This window comes from Humulus lupulus, chromosome 6 (genome assembly GCF_963169125.1).
Source record: "Humulus lupulus chromosome 6, drHumLupu1.1, whole genome shotgun sequence".
Taxonomy (NCBI): Eukaryota; Viridiplantae; Streptophyta; class Magnoliopsida; order Rosales; family Cannabaceae; genus Humulus; species Humulus lupulus.
The window spans coordinates 27120724-27133358 of record NC_084798.1 but is presented as its reverse complement, the minus strand read 5'-3'; the positions used below and the strand labels follow the sequence as shown (position 1 = coordinate 27133358).

At 29.8% G+C, this 12635-nt stretch overlaps 1 pseudogene; it reads right to left on the bottom strand.

The window, feature by feature from the left end:
• Window positions 1-8477: 8477 nt before the first annotated feature.
• LOC133784889 (uncharacterized) lies at window positions 8478-11913 on the bottom strand (annotated as a pseudogene).
• Between the last annotated feature and the right edge of the window lie 722 nt (window positions 11914-12635).

Genomic DNA, 12635 nt, shown 5'->3' with positions numbered 1-12635 from the left:
CATCTATCGACAAGGCTGTACCAAGAATTGTCTATTGAGAACATCTTAACTTTTACCAACGACTTTAGTTCTCGGTATAACCCCAATTTTTTGTAGTGAGAGAATGCTTGTTATTTTGGTCTGATTTGTGCCATTTTCATTTCGTTATCATACCATACGGATACTGAAAATTAAAAAAAAAAATGTAGTACTTGCTAGGATATGGATATGGTAGTGTTTAAGTGTATAAGTGTACAAGTCAATTATAGTTTGTGAAGGCCACTTAATGCATAAATAAATTCAACAAAGATTTTATAAAATAATGAATAATATATCTAGCTAGTTTTATGCAGATAAATTTTTGATGAGGCACGTGATTTCTTTTATAGAATTAACCCTAATTATGTGACAGAATGATATTATGACACAACAACAAATCCTATCGGGGTGGCATTACCATTATTACATATCTTTAGTCATATTTATAAAATTAGTGACAATATTTATCGCTAAAAATTGCGACATGTTCGCCATATTTAGGAAAATTATGCTATTTTCAGTGAATTGAGAAACTAACTTGGTCAAATATAGTGCTCCAATTTGCTGATCTTACCTTGACATAGACTAGTACAACATAACTTTTAGCACTTTTAACCCCGAAAATGAAGGCAAACATTTACTCTCCTTATTTATGGAACCATCAATACATATATAAATACACATACAATCTAAATATATAAATATAATATTGTATTATATATTATTCAACTTTCTCCTTTTCTCTAATTATTTTCTTGATATCTTTTTGCTCGTTTCTCCATGGCTTCGACAACTATTAATGTTTCTAGCCTTAAAGCATTAAGTGAGTCAGGTGGTCTTACCTCAGTTCCCTCAGAATACACCTACGCCATGAACCCAAACGATCAAGCCGACTCCAATGACCCTGAACATTCAATCCCCACCATTGATTACTCCCTCCTCACATCAACTTCTCCTGATCAACGCTCCAAGGTGCTTAATGACCTCCGCAAGGCTTGTGATGAGTGGGGATTTTTCATGGTACGAATATATTTATATATATATATATATCGTTGAAGAAAATTGAAGCAAAATAAGAAGAAAGGCTATGCCTCGAGAGAGTTATATCGTTGTGACTTAGTCGTTGCTATAGGTAATGAAACAGTCATCGCCGAGATTGAACGCACCGTTTCACTCCTAGGGTAAGACACTATAGCGACGACATGTTGTCGCTATAAATAAGGGAATAGTACACGAATCGTTTCGTTTACTACGCGTCCAGTCTATAGTGAGCTAGTGAAAATTTGACTAAAATTTTTGGTGGTTCACTTTCCCTCCGTTTTTTTGGGACCCTATAGATAGACAAGATATTTCCCTCTTTTTTTTTCGACGATGACTCTACGGTGACGATTATTCGTCGCCGTAGAGTTAGTTCCCGCCTGTTGGTCCCTCCAAATTCCTCGTACCCTACAGCGACGACATGTCTTTGTTGTAGGGTACTATGAATTTGGAAGGTCTGGTCACGTGTTGTTGACAACTCTACAGCAACGACATGTCGTCGCTATAACTTATTCATTTTAATATATTAAAAAAAATTCTACTACATAAAGTAACGACTTTAGAGTCGTCACAATATATGTCGTCGATGTAGAGTATTTTTCTTGTAGTGCCCGACACTAGCAACTTCTCCTTCAACCCCTGCCTAGTCCCCCACGATCTCCCCTAACCTAGTCCCCTGCTGATCTCCCTTGACCCAGAGTCCAACCCTTCAGATTTAGCTCTAGCCTCACCATTTTCCTTCTATCCTCAGCCCAGCCTTACCAATTGCATCCAATCTTTTTTATCTCGCCCTTGATATACAAAAGTAGAAGAAAAAGGAGAAGAGAAGTGTCGACGAAGGAAGAAGAAGAAAAGAAAAAATATTGAGTTAATATTTTTATTAATTGAATTTTTATTTTCCAGTTTCGAATTAATTTATTAAAATTATATATATAGTTATTTAGCTTTTTTTTTAATTTTAGTTATAAAGGAGAAGAAATAAAAAAAGATAAAGAAAACAAGAAGTATAAATATATAAATTTATAATTTTTAAATTATTATTTTATTTTTTAAAATAATTTTTTATATTTTTTTAGTTTTTTTTAATTTTAAGTTAAAAGGATGAGAAATAAAATAGAAAAAATGTAAAAAAAGATGTAAATTTTACAATTTTTATTATATAATTTTTTGTTTTTTTTAACTTTTGAAACAATTATTTAATTGAATTAACCATGTGACAATAACAAGGTTGTGCCATGTTAGCGCCCAAAGTGCCAAATCACCTTTTCGTTACACATATAAGATAAAAACTAAAAGAATTCTTACAACTCAGTAAGGTGCATATAGTTCGAGTGGCAAAATTCTTATTTATACTATTTAAAAATATTTATTATAACATTTGACTTCAATTTTCAAGTTATAAGTGTAAATTTAAATTTTTATTATCTTAGAATACTAGAATACTATTCTAGTTTTGGAGATTATACTTTGGATCAACCCAAAGCTATATGCAATTCTTCCAACTGGTGAATTAATTTTTGGGCGTGGGTTTTTGCTGCACAAATATTCACTAACCTATTTGTCACAATACATATTGAATTTAAAAAATATAGGAATATTTAATTAATAGAATTAAAGTGGTGTATGGATATATCATTTTACTTAAAGTTAAATATGTACTAATTTCTTTTTAGAAATGGGGTTTCTTTAAAAATATTTTGATGTGTAAATATGACTCTCATTTTTATAATATTCAATCTCTTACTGTGATAAAAATTGATACAATTTTGAAACATTATAAAAATTTTGAGCTGTAAACATAACTAACCTTTTTACCATATTTAATCCCTATTTTAAAAAGAGAAATTATAGGAAATGATCCAAAAAAAATAGCACTAAGAAGCTAATGTCCTCATTTTTGAAATAGTAGAGAAATATGACCATTTTACATTGTTGATTACCTAAATTGCTTTTTTTTATAATTTTATTTATTTAATTATTTATTTAGGAGCATATGACTTTAATATAGTGGTATATGTATTTTCACTACAAGAAAAAATGCTTTTAATAACACCAAAAATGTGTTATCAAAACATACCATAACACTTTTTGATGTGTTAAGACCGACTATGTTATCGTAGGTCAGGGTACTTTACATAACACTTTATCATTGTTATACAGATGTGTTATTATACTGTCAACGATAACACATTTTCTGTGTTATTTTAATAAATAGATAAGTGTTTAATTATATTATTTATAGTCGATTATATAACACATTTCAATACTTATAAATTTGTGTTATACTACACTTTAATATAACACATTATTTGTGTTAATAATGAAGTTTGCATAACAAAATTCTTTACATAAAAAGTATTATTGTAATAGATATCATAACACAATTTTCGTATTATTTTAATATTTAGATAAGTTTAAATTCTCATTATATATTAATTTATATAACACTAATTTATTCTATTATATTTTAATGTTTTTATATATAATTAAAATTAAGTTTCTAATATATACTAGCATCATCAAATGAACTTGATTTTCAAATAAAAATAAATAAAAACATTCAACATTGTATTAACAATCTACAAATTAGTTTAAAACATTCAACATTGTCATCAACAAAATGTTCTTTAAGTATTCAAGTAGTCTTAAATATTCAACATATTGAAAAATTAAGGTATTTCAGCACAAAATATTCTACAGCTGCCCAACACAAAGCCTTCAAAATTAAGTATCATTTTCTATTTTGCTTGTCATATCCACAAAATAAACAAAGAAATATTTTATTGTTACAAATTACTTCAACAAAAATGCTATGGAAATTATATCCAAGAGAGGACACCACATACAAAATAATGAATTCACAACTACACCAAAGCAAACAAAGAAACCAAACACTAAATTTCATTCAACTTGAAAATAATAAATAATTACAACAAAGCATTAACTCAATAGCATAAAATAGTGCAAAAAAGAAAAACAGAAAATAGACAAGTAAACAATACCATCCCTATTAACGAACAAGTCCCTCCAAGAGTTCAACAAATTCAATAACAACCTCTAATCTTTTAAGAAATGCAGATATATATACAACGAAATAGTAATACAAAAACATATTCTTCAAATATAAATACCCAAAATAAGACACATCTCAAACATCACAACACCATTGAACAGTTGATAAACATATTTAGAAAGCCAATGTTACACCAATACAGAAACATTTTGAGAAACCAAATCGTTTAAAAATAACATTTCACTATGAGAATATCAAAATACAACAAAGATAGGTTATAAGAAATGAAAAATCAAGCAATAAAACGTTTAATTGAGGACTCGTGATAATTCAAACGTAAAAGCAAGACTCATTATTTTATTAATAAAGGACTTTTGATCATTTGAAAATGCTAATGTGATTATTCATAAATATTTGTAACCAAATTTCAAAAATTCCCTTCTTAATTAAAATGAAACTCAAAGCAATTAGGAATCTTTGATTGCACAAGTAATTCTCTCAAATAAATCAGCTGCAGAATCAAGTTCTATGGCTATGGTCAAATCCAAAATAACTAGAAAATCAAGTTAAAAGTAAAGCACAACTCACAAGAGGCTTGACAGCAAGTAAAGCATTGGCAATATAATAATTAGTAATATAATAAACCTTCTTTGTATGCTTAGTGGCAATATAATAATTAGTAATATAATTCTTTATTATTACTATTTCTTTTTCAAAATTTCATGTTTCAATTGTTCTATATGTTGATTGTTGTGAGTGTTTCTCAATGAGCCAGGAATAAGCTAAGGAAGAAGCTAAACCAGTTGAGGTTGTTGAAGAGAAGAAAGAATAAGAAAAGAAAGAAGAGCCTAAACCACCATCTCCTTTTGTTTTTTTTATTGACTTACATTGTGTAGGTTGTGCCAAGAAGATTGAGAGATCTATCATGAAAATTAGAGGTAAAAATAATATATATTATTTTTTTTCTCATTTAATTATGATGAGAGAACCTTGATAATTATAAGATATGTAAAAATTAAGTGACTATAAAGGGAATAGTGGAGCCTCAAGCAATTTGCACAAAAATCATAAAAAAAAAACTAAAAGAAGAGCTAAAGTGTTGTCCCCATTACCAACAGCTGAGGGTGAACCTATACCAGAAGTTGTCACTTCACAGGTATTTCTTTTTATAAACACACATACATATATATATGTATGTATTCCATGAAAATTATTAGCCATATATTTGTTTATTTTATATTTATAAGAGCCAATTAACTTGAGTGGTGTGTTGTGTGACTCCAGGACGATGGACCGGTTACTGTTGAACTGAGTGTAAACATGCACTGTGAGGCCTGTGCAGAGCAACTTAAGAGCAAGATACACAAAATGAGAGGTAAAAAAAAAAGAATCTTTCAACTGTTTGACATTAAGACTCATTAGAGAATTATTAAAGGGATTTTGGCTATATATCATGTGGAGGGTCCTATCTGAAATAATTGACTATTGGGGGCTAATTTTTCTTGTTAATAACTGTGTCAAGTTGAAAATATATAGCTAAACTAAACTAAAGTATTGTCCTTAAAATGATAAACCTTTTAAGCTAAAAGCCTAGCTCAAACCAGAAGAAGCAGCAGCAACAGAAGAGAATGATAGTATTTTTTTCGTCAACAAGTTTGGTGGGTAGTAATGAATAATGTTGTTAACTAATTTAGAGCTATAATTAATTATTATTATTATTCTACTCTCTATGTTCTAGCTAGAAATTGATTAATATAATATAAATCATATTCTGTATCTTGTGTTGCATGTAGTTCTTTTGTATATATAGTATATAAATATCTCAATACCTGACAAAAGCTTAAAATTCCAATTTGTCAATACCCTAGATCAGTTTTTACTCCTCAACCACTCTGTTTGGTTCCCTAAAAGCATACCAAACAATAAGAAGAAGAAATCAATACTAGACTTCCAACACATGAAATCTCATATAAGAACAATACAAGAGTATGCACTATACACGGTCACATCCTCTATAATGTGTATATATACCTCTTGTAATTCACTATCCAAGAACAAGTATAAGGATTTGGAATGCAATATTAATGAGAAAGACTTAATCAAATCAAAGAGGTCTGGAGTAGTAATCTAAAATCATGAACATAAGAAATCACAAAATCATATTATCTATTTTTGTGTGAAATATATATGTTCTGAACAGTCTAAACATATGTGTGTATTTTTGTACCACTCCCAAGTTCAAAGTAAGAAATAGTTTACTTTTTCCATGTGAAATATATATGTTCTTAACAGTAAAATACAATCTGAATTTTCTGTATATATTCTTGCTAACCTGGGTTCCCATTCTTAACTTATACGACTCTCATCTATCCAAGCTCTCACGGTGGTTCTGCTTAAGTATTCTACAATCAAGAAAAGCTTCCTAATTTGTATTAACGCTTTATTAAATTCCAATAAACTGATAAAATAACTATCTCTATTCAGATCACTAGTAAAAGAAAAATAAACAAGATTTAAGCATTGTGAGCCAAAACTATAAATTGTCAACACACCTGATGAATTGGGGTACATCAAGCTTGTGCAAATTGGGCAATAAACTTGTGAATAAACTCCAGTTTTCCCACCAAAAATAGGGGTTTTCTTTGCAACTCTGCTACATCATTATCTGGAATTGTATTTAGTGGAGCTCAATACACATAAAGCCTATCAAAATAAAGTGATGAAAACCATGAAAGTTACAGAAACATTGACATTAATTGGATGTGATGAATATCTTGATTTTGGAGATGGAAAGCAAGATGTTGGTTTTAAAAGTAAACAAAATCAACAAACTTGAAGAGCAAATACCTCACTCAATGAGTTAATAAAACGAGAGTTGGTGTGCTTCGATGATTCAGGAGTAAGCTATAATGAAATTGGACATTGAGTATGTCATTAATCTTGTACCAGAACTTGACATTGTCACTCTCCTTAGGGCCGTAAGTTTTCTTAAGCAGAGGACAATAATGAAGATCCATCCATCTGCAAACATACACAGACATATATACATCTCTTTGTCAACATATACATGCATAGGATCGAATGACTCATGCTTTTAATATTCACTACAACTTTTTGTACCACAGCCAAGTTCAAAAATAAGAAATCTTTACTTGTTTGATGCCTCTCTTTTATAGCCGCAAGCATGTCCATGCGAAATATGTTCTGAACAGTTAAATAATACGAAGAGCAGTCTCTATGTAGATCACTAGTAAAAGGAAAATACATAAAACAAGAAAGATTTAAATCATAATCATGAAGATCTAATAGAAACATTGCCATTAAATAGAAGTATATGTTGAGTCTCAAAAACTTCTTATTTCATCCTTTACAAGGGTCTTTGTTTTTGTGAACCTAAAAAGTTCATCATTTTCTTATATATATATATATATATATATGAAAATACATAAAACAAACAAGATTTAAATCATAATCAAGAAGGCTTCTACCATGAAATTCAGATACTTTCTTGGGTGCAACAAATATAGGCACACAACAAGTATTATTACAAGTACCTAGTTTAATACAAAGAAAGAGAAAAGGCAACAAATTACACAAACATACTAGGTATTAAGTGTCTAAGAAAAGTCTCATGGCTGGCTACATCCTGCTGTTCTATGCGTTGATAATTATGTAACACTTTTATTTTCTGAACAAGTCAGTATGTCAGAGCAGTCTTTCTACATTAATTTATGCTTTATATTTCCTAGAAATTTCATTATCTTCCTATGCATGCAGGTTCTGAGTTATGATGGTTTTCACTCTCCGAATGCTTTGGCAGTCACAACTGCAGGAATAGCAATGTAATTTTTTTGCATCTTTTCTATTTCTGAATTATCATATAATAGCAGTGATATGCATATTATATGTTGTGATCAATAACTTGTCAATGACAACATAGAAACTTCATAGTCAAGGACAAACTAGTGTTCATAGTCATGCCATATTAAGCCATTAACTAAATGACAGCCAATTGACCATTCCAACTTCATAACTTTATGTTGGTTCGCCAGTTTGCCTTACAATATCAAATTGGTTAAACTATATATGAAAGAAACTTTATGCCAAAAGAAAAATAAAAAGCACCCAAAGAATAATACAAACTAAGGAACGAAATAAAGAGCACCAGCAGGACATGTGTCCTTCCTCATGCAATGCAAGCTGTACAAAAAATAATAAGAGAGGAATATACATTAACCAATTACAATATTGATGTGTATTGTACAAAGAATAAAATAAGTAATTACAACTAAAAGTATTAATGTGTATTAGCGTGCTTAACACAAAGCAGAGGACGAAAGGGCATAGAACAGTAGGTATTAGAAGAGTTGTTAATTTTCCTATCGTAGAATTTTTTTTTTAAAAAAAACTGAATTAGTAAATAAATACCCATTATTAAAATATATCGAGATAAGAGTATGCCATAATCAAGCTTACTAAGAATTTAAACAAAATTCCATGCAACTATGGAATTGAGATATTAAAATTGTTATAACTAACCAAAGCTATCCCAGGGTCTTCTCCTCTTTTGAGTGCAACTTCTACCTCAAGGTCACCAGAATGATTACGTGCCCAATCCTGAATAATAAATATGAACATCAATGACATGAAACTGAGAAGAACAAGATCATTATGGAACCAAAGGTAGAAGATTACCCTGATTCGACCAACAAATATCTAAATATCAGACGCACCAGCTTGAGTTGCAGCTGCAGCTTGAGTGAAGCTAAGGAAACTCTCACCATTAATAAGAAGGTAATAAAATGGAACTAAAAAGAAGTAATGGCAGAAGACAAGCAAAGATAATTTATTTCAAGATGATGAGTACCCACGACAAAGCTATGCAAGAGAAAGTAATGTACTTAACCATTAATTAGAACATATATAAAACCTGTATACAAAAGTCAAATGAGTTTGTATGCCCTTAGATTCCAGTAATCTTGCAGCCTCTATTCCCTAAGTGGAGATGCAATCAATTAGAAAAAAATAGTTAGATGACAAAAACTATGAGCATTCATGAATATATTCCCTTGAAGAAAAATCTAAAGATAAGGTATAGAGATGTTTTGACATGAAACTTACTTGCCAAGTTGAAGGAATTTTGAACAACAAACGCTCAGAAGGGACATCAATTTCATTGTAAAGCTTCAACAGATTATGAACCTGCATTGTTGATAAAGTACTTGTGCAAACCACAACAAAATTAATAGCAAGTAAAGCACTAGCATCAGAGGGATAAGATAGACTACAAGTACAACTTCAGAAACATGAAGCAGATTCGAAATACATTCCCTTTCTCATTTTGTGCCCTATGTACAATTTACAATTCCAATGAGATTTCAATGTTTGAAAATCATAGTGCACAGTGATGGTTTCATCTCCAAAATACAAATTTGATAGCTAACACAATAAAGAATCATCAATACAATGGCAAGAAACCAAAATGGGAATTACAAAAGACACATCAATACCTTTCTAATGATGCCATGTGTGTCATATGCTAGTCATGCATCCACTTCTGTTGAAACTCGACCAGGGGCAAGTTTTGCCAAATCACCACCAACATTCACAAGACCCTCCACCACCAAAAAAAAATTGTGAACTTTCTTATCAATTCAAGCAATATGCTTCCTCCTAATGATTGGAACAGAATACCAATATGATTTTGTATGTACTTTACACTGATTTGGTTGACACCAGTCAAGCATATGCTTAACAAAGAACCAATTTTACAGAAAATTGAAGGTTGCAAGATGTTATTTCCGTATGAGCATCCTTTTCATTGGTTATAACTAGCCATTAGTTTTCTCTACCCAGACAATTGAAAAGTACCCAAACCAACTTATTTAAAAGTAATTCAAGGAACAAATCTCAAATTCAAATTCAAACTTTTTTGGCAAATAACATTCTAGAGAATCCTAACACAATAATATGATTCAAAGAAGAAGAAAATCAGATCTAAACATTTATTTTAATAAAGTTAAATCTAATTAATATATACATATATCAAAATACCTCTCTCCCTTTCTTCTCGACCCTTTCTCTGCAAATTAACCAACCCTCAAACTTCAACTTAGCCCTAAGCTTCAAACCCAGCCCCGTTTCCAACCTCGCATCGTCGATCACACCATATGCTATTACCTTTGTTCTTGTAGATGCTTCATGCAAAAAAAACCCCAGCAATATGCAAAATCGAAAATTAATTTTGAAAACCACAGATTTTATAGATTCTATGAGATTCAAGTTGATAAATCTAACATCTACAACAAAATACTTACTTGGCTTGCCAAGACCGAAGAGAAGAACGAATCTGAGAAGCCCAACGACTGGAAATGGATTGACAGAGAGATAGAGAAAGATGAGAGAGAGTGAGAGAGGAGATTTGAGAGAGTGAGGTTTTCGGAGACCATACCAAGCCGAAGAAATGGGTCTCTTCTTTGTGTCAAAATGTTGAAGGAAATGGGTGTCTGTTCTTTATTGAAGAAATGTGGAAGGAAATGAAAAAAAAAAAAAAAAGCTAAGTGGCGGGATGGCTAAATAAATTACCGCCCTTTTTTCATTAAGTCTATAGTACTTTTTCAAAATACTTTTTTTATTATTAGTATTATATTCATTTGTTATGAAAATGGGTATTTGGTGTAGTGATTAGTTTTGTTTAATTATTTTTTATTTTAAAGTTATATTGATTTTTTAAGTTTTTTATGGGTTGTTGGTAAATTATTTTCCAACTAGTGTATATATCTTTTATAATATGGTATATTTTTTTTATGATATTTAGTTTCTATCTTATTATACATAATGGTAGCAAATAATTTTGTATCATGGTATATACATTTTAATAGTAGTATATAATTTTGTTAGCGTAGTATATATATTTTTTAGTAATAATTTTGTAAGTTTTGTTGGTATATTATTTTTCAACTCAATATATGTATTTTGTGGTATGGTATATCATTCAACAACTCATAAAAAACGAGAAAAATCCAAATAACTTTAGATTAAAAACTAACATGATATTAAAATATTTAGAATAAAATAGTAATTTACTAAATGACATATTTGGTAGTTTATAATATTAAAAATGTGGTTATGCTATCTTACTACAAAATTAAAAATATGGACATTTACTTACTATCACACACCATTAAGGGCTATTTTCCACCGAAGCCCTTTTAAAATATATATATATATATATGTAAAGAGATTTTGGTAGTGAAACTACCTAAATTTTCATAAGTCATAAATAAATATTCAAGCTTTTGTAAGTGTGACAAACAAATACTCAAATTTTTTTGTTTTGATGGCAAATTAACACCATTAGGCGTGGAGTAATTGAAATTATAAATTGTTGTATCATCTTTGTCACTTGTCTATTTGGCTACTGATTAGTGTTCAAAAGTATCATTTTATTAGTCTTAAAGTTTAAAATTAATTAAGTTTTAATTAATATTTTCATGGATTTATTGTCATATATTTTATATTTGAAAATATTGATTTTAATTTAATTTGTGTTTAATTTTCAGGAAATAAAATATATTTTGACACAAAGAAAAAGAAATAAGAAAGAAATAATTAAAATTGAAGAAATCATGAAGAAAATGACATTTTTGACAAGATTAGGCCCAAAATGGAGCCCAGCCCAAAGTCTTCAGCAACCCAGCCGAGCCAACCCAATCCTGCCACCTGTCCCACTTGCCTGCTGCTGTCTCCCACACACCTGACGCACTCAGCTGCCAAGCCAACCAGAGATTGACACGTGGCCTCCTTGTCTCCCACAGTCCAACACTACTTGCTCCGTTTTCCATCAGTTTGTATGCCAATTTCTCACTATTTTGTACACGATTTTACACATTTTTTTGTCCCATTTCCACTATAAATACATAACCAAATTGAGTAAAAAAGCATCAGATTGTGGAATTAAGGTGGAGAGTATAATTAGAGAGAAAAACATTCTTTTTTTTTTATTATTTCCTTTACATTTATTTGAGTGAAAACAATGCCTATTTTAGGCTAAATTCTCTTGTGGAAAGGTTTGAGTGAAGTTCATAGTTCACATTATATTTTTAATATATTAATTCTTTATTTTGTTCTTTATTTCTATATTTTTGTTACAATTAAATTTATTTTCTTCTAAATTTATTAGTGTTTTTTACATAAGTATAGTCATGCTCTTCTTATGTAATTTAGGCTCTTAATTTAATTTAGGATATTTGTTATATTATATGATTTTTACTGCATTCTGCCATTGGTATTTTGTCGCTCTAAGGTATATAATATGATAGGTTTTTAAAATTAGAAGTTAGTATAATTTAATTAAAGAACATATTTTAAGGTGAGCTTTATTATATATATTTTCCAACTATAATTAATGGTGTAGAATTATAGTTGAGTAGAATGAATCAATTTTATTAAAATATATATATGTTTGCATGAATGAAACTTATGCCTTCCATATTTTCTTTCTGATTCTAATTCCTCGATTTTGTTTATTTAATATTTAAAAAATATATTCTTTTTCAAAGTTACA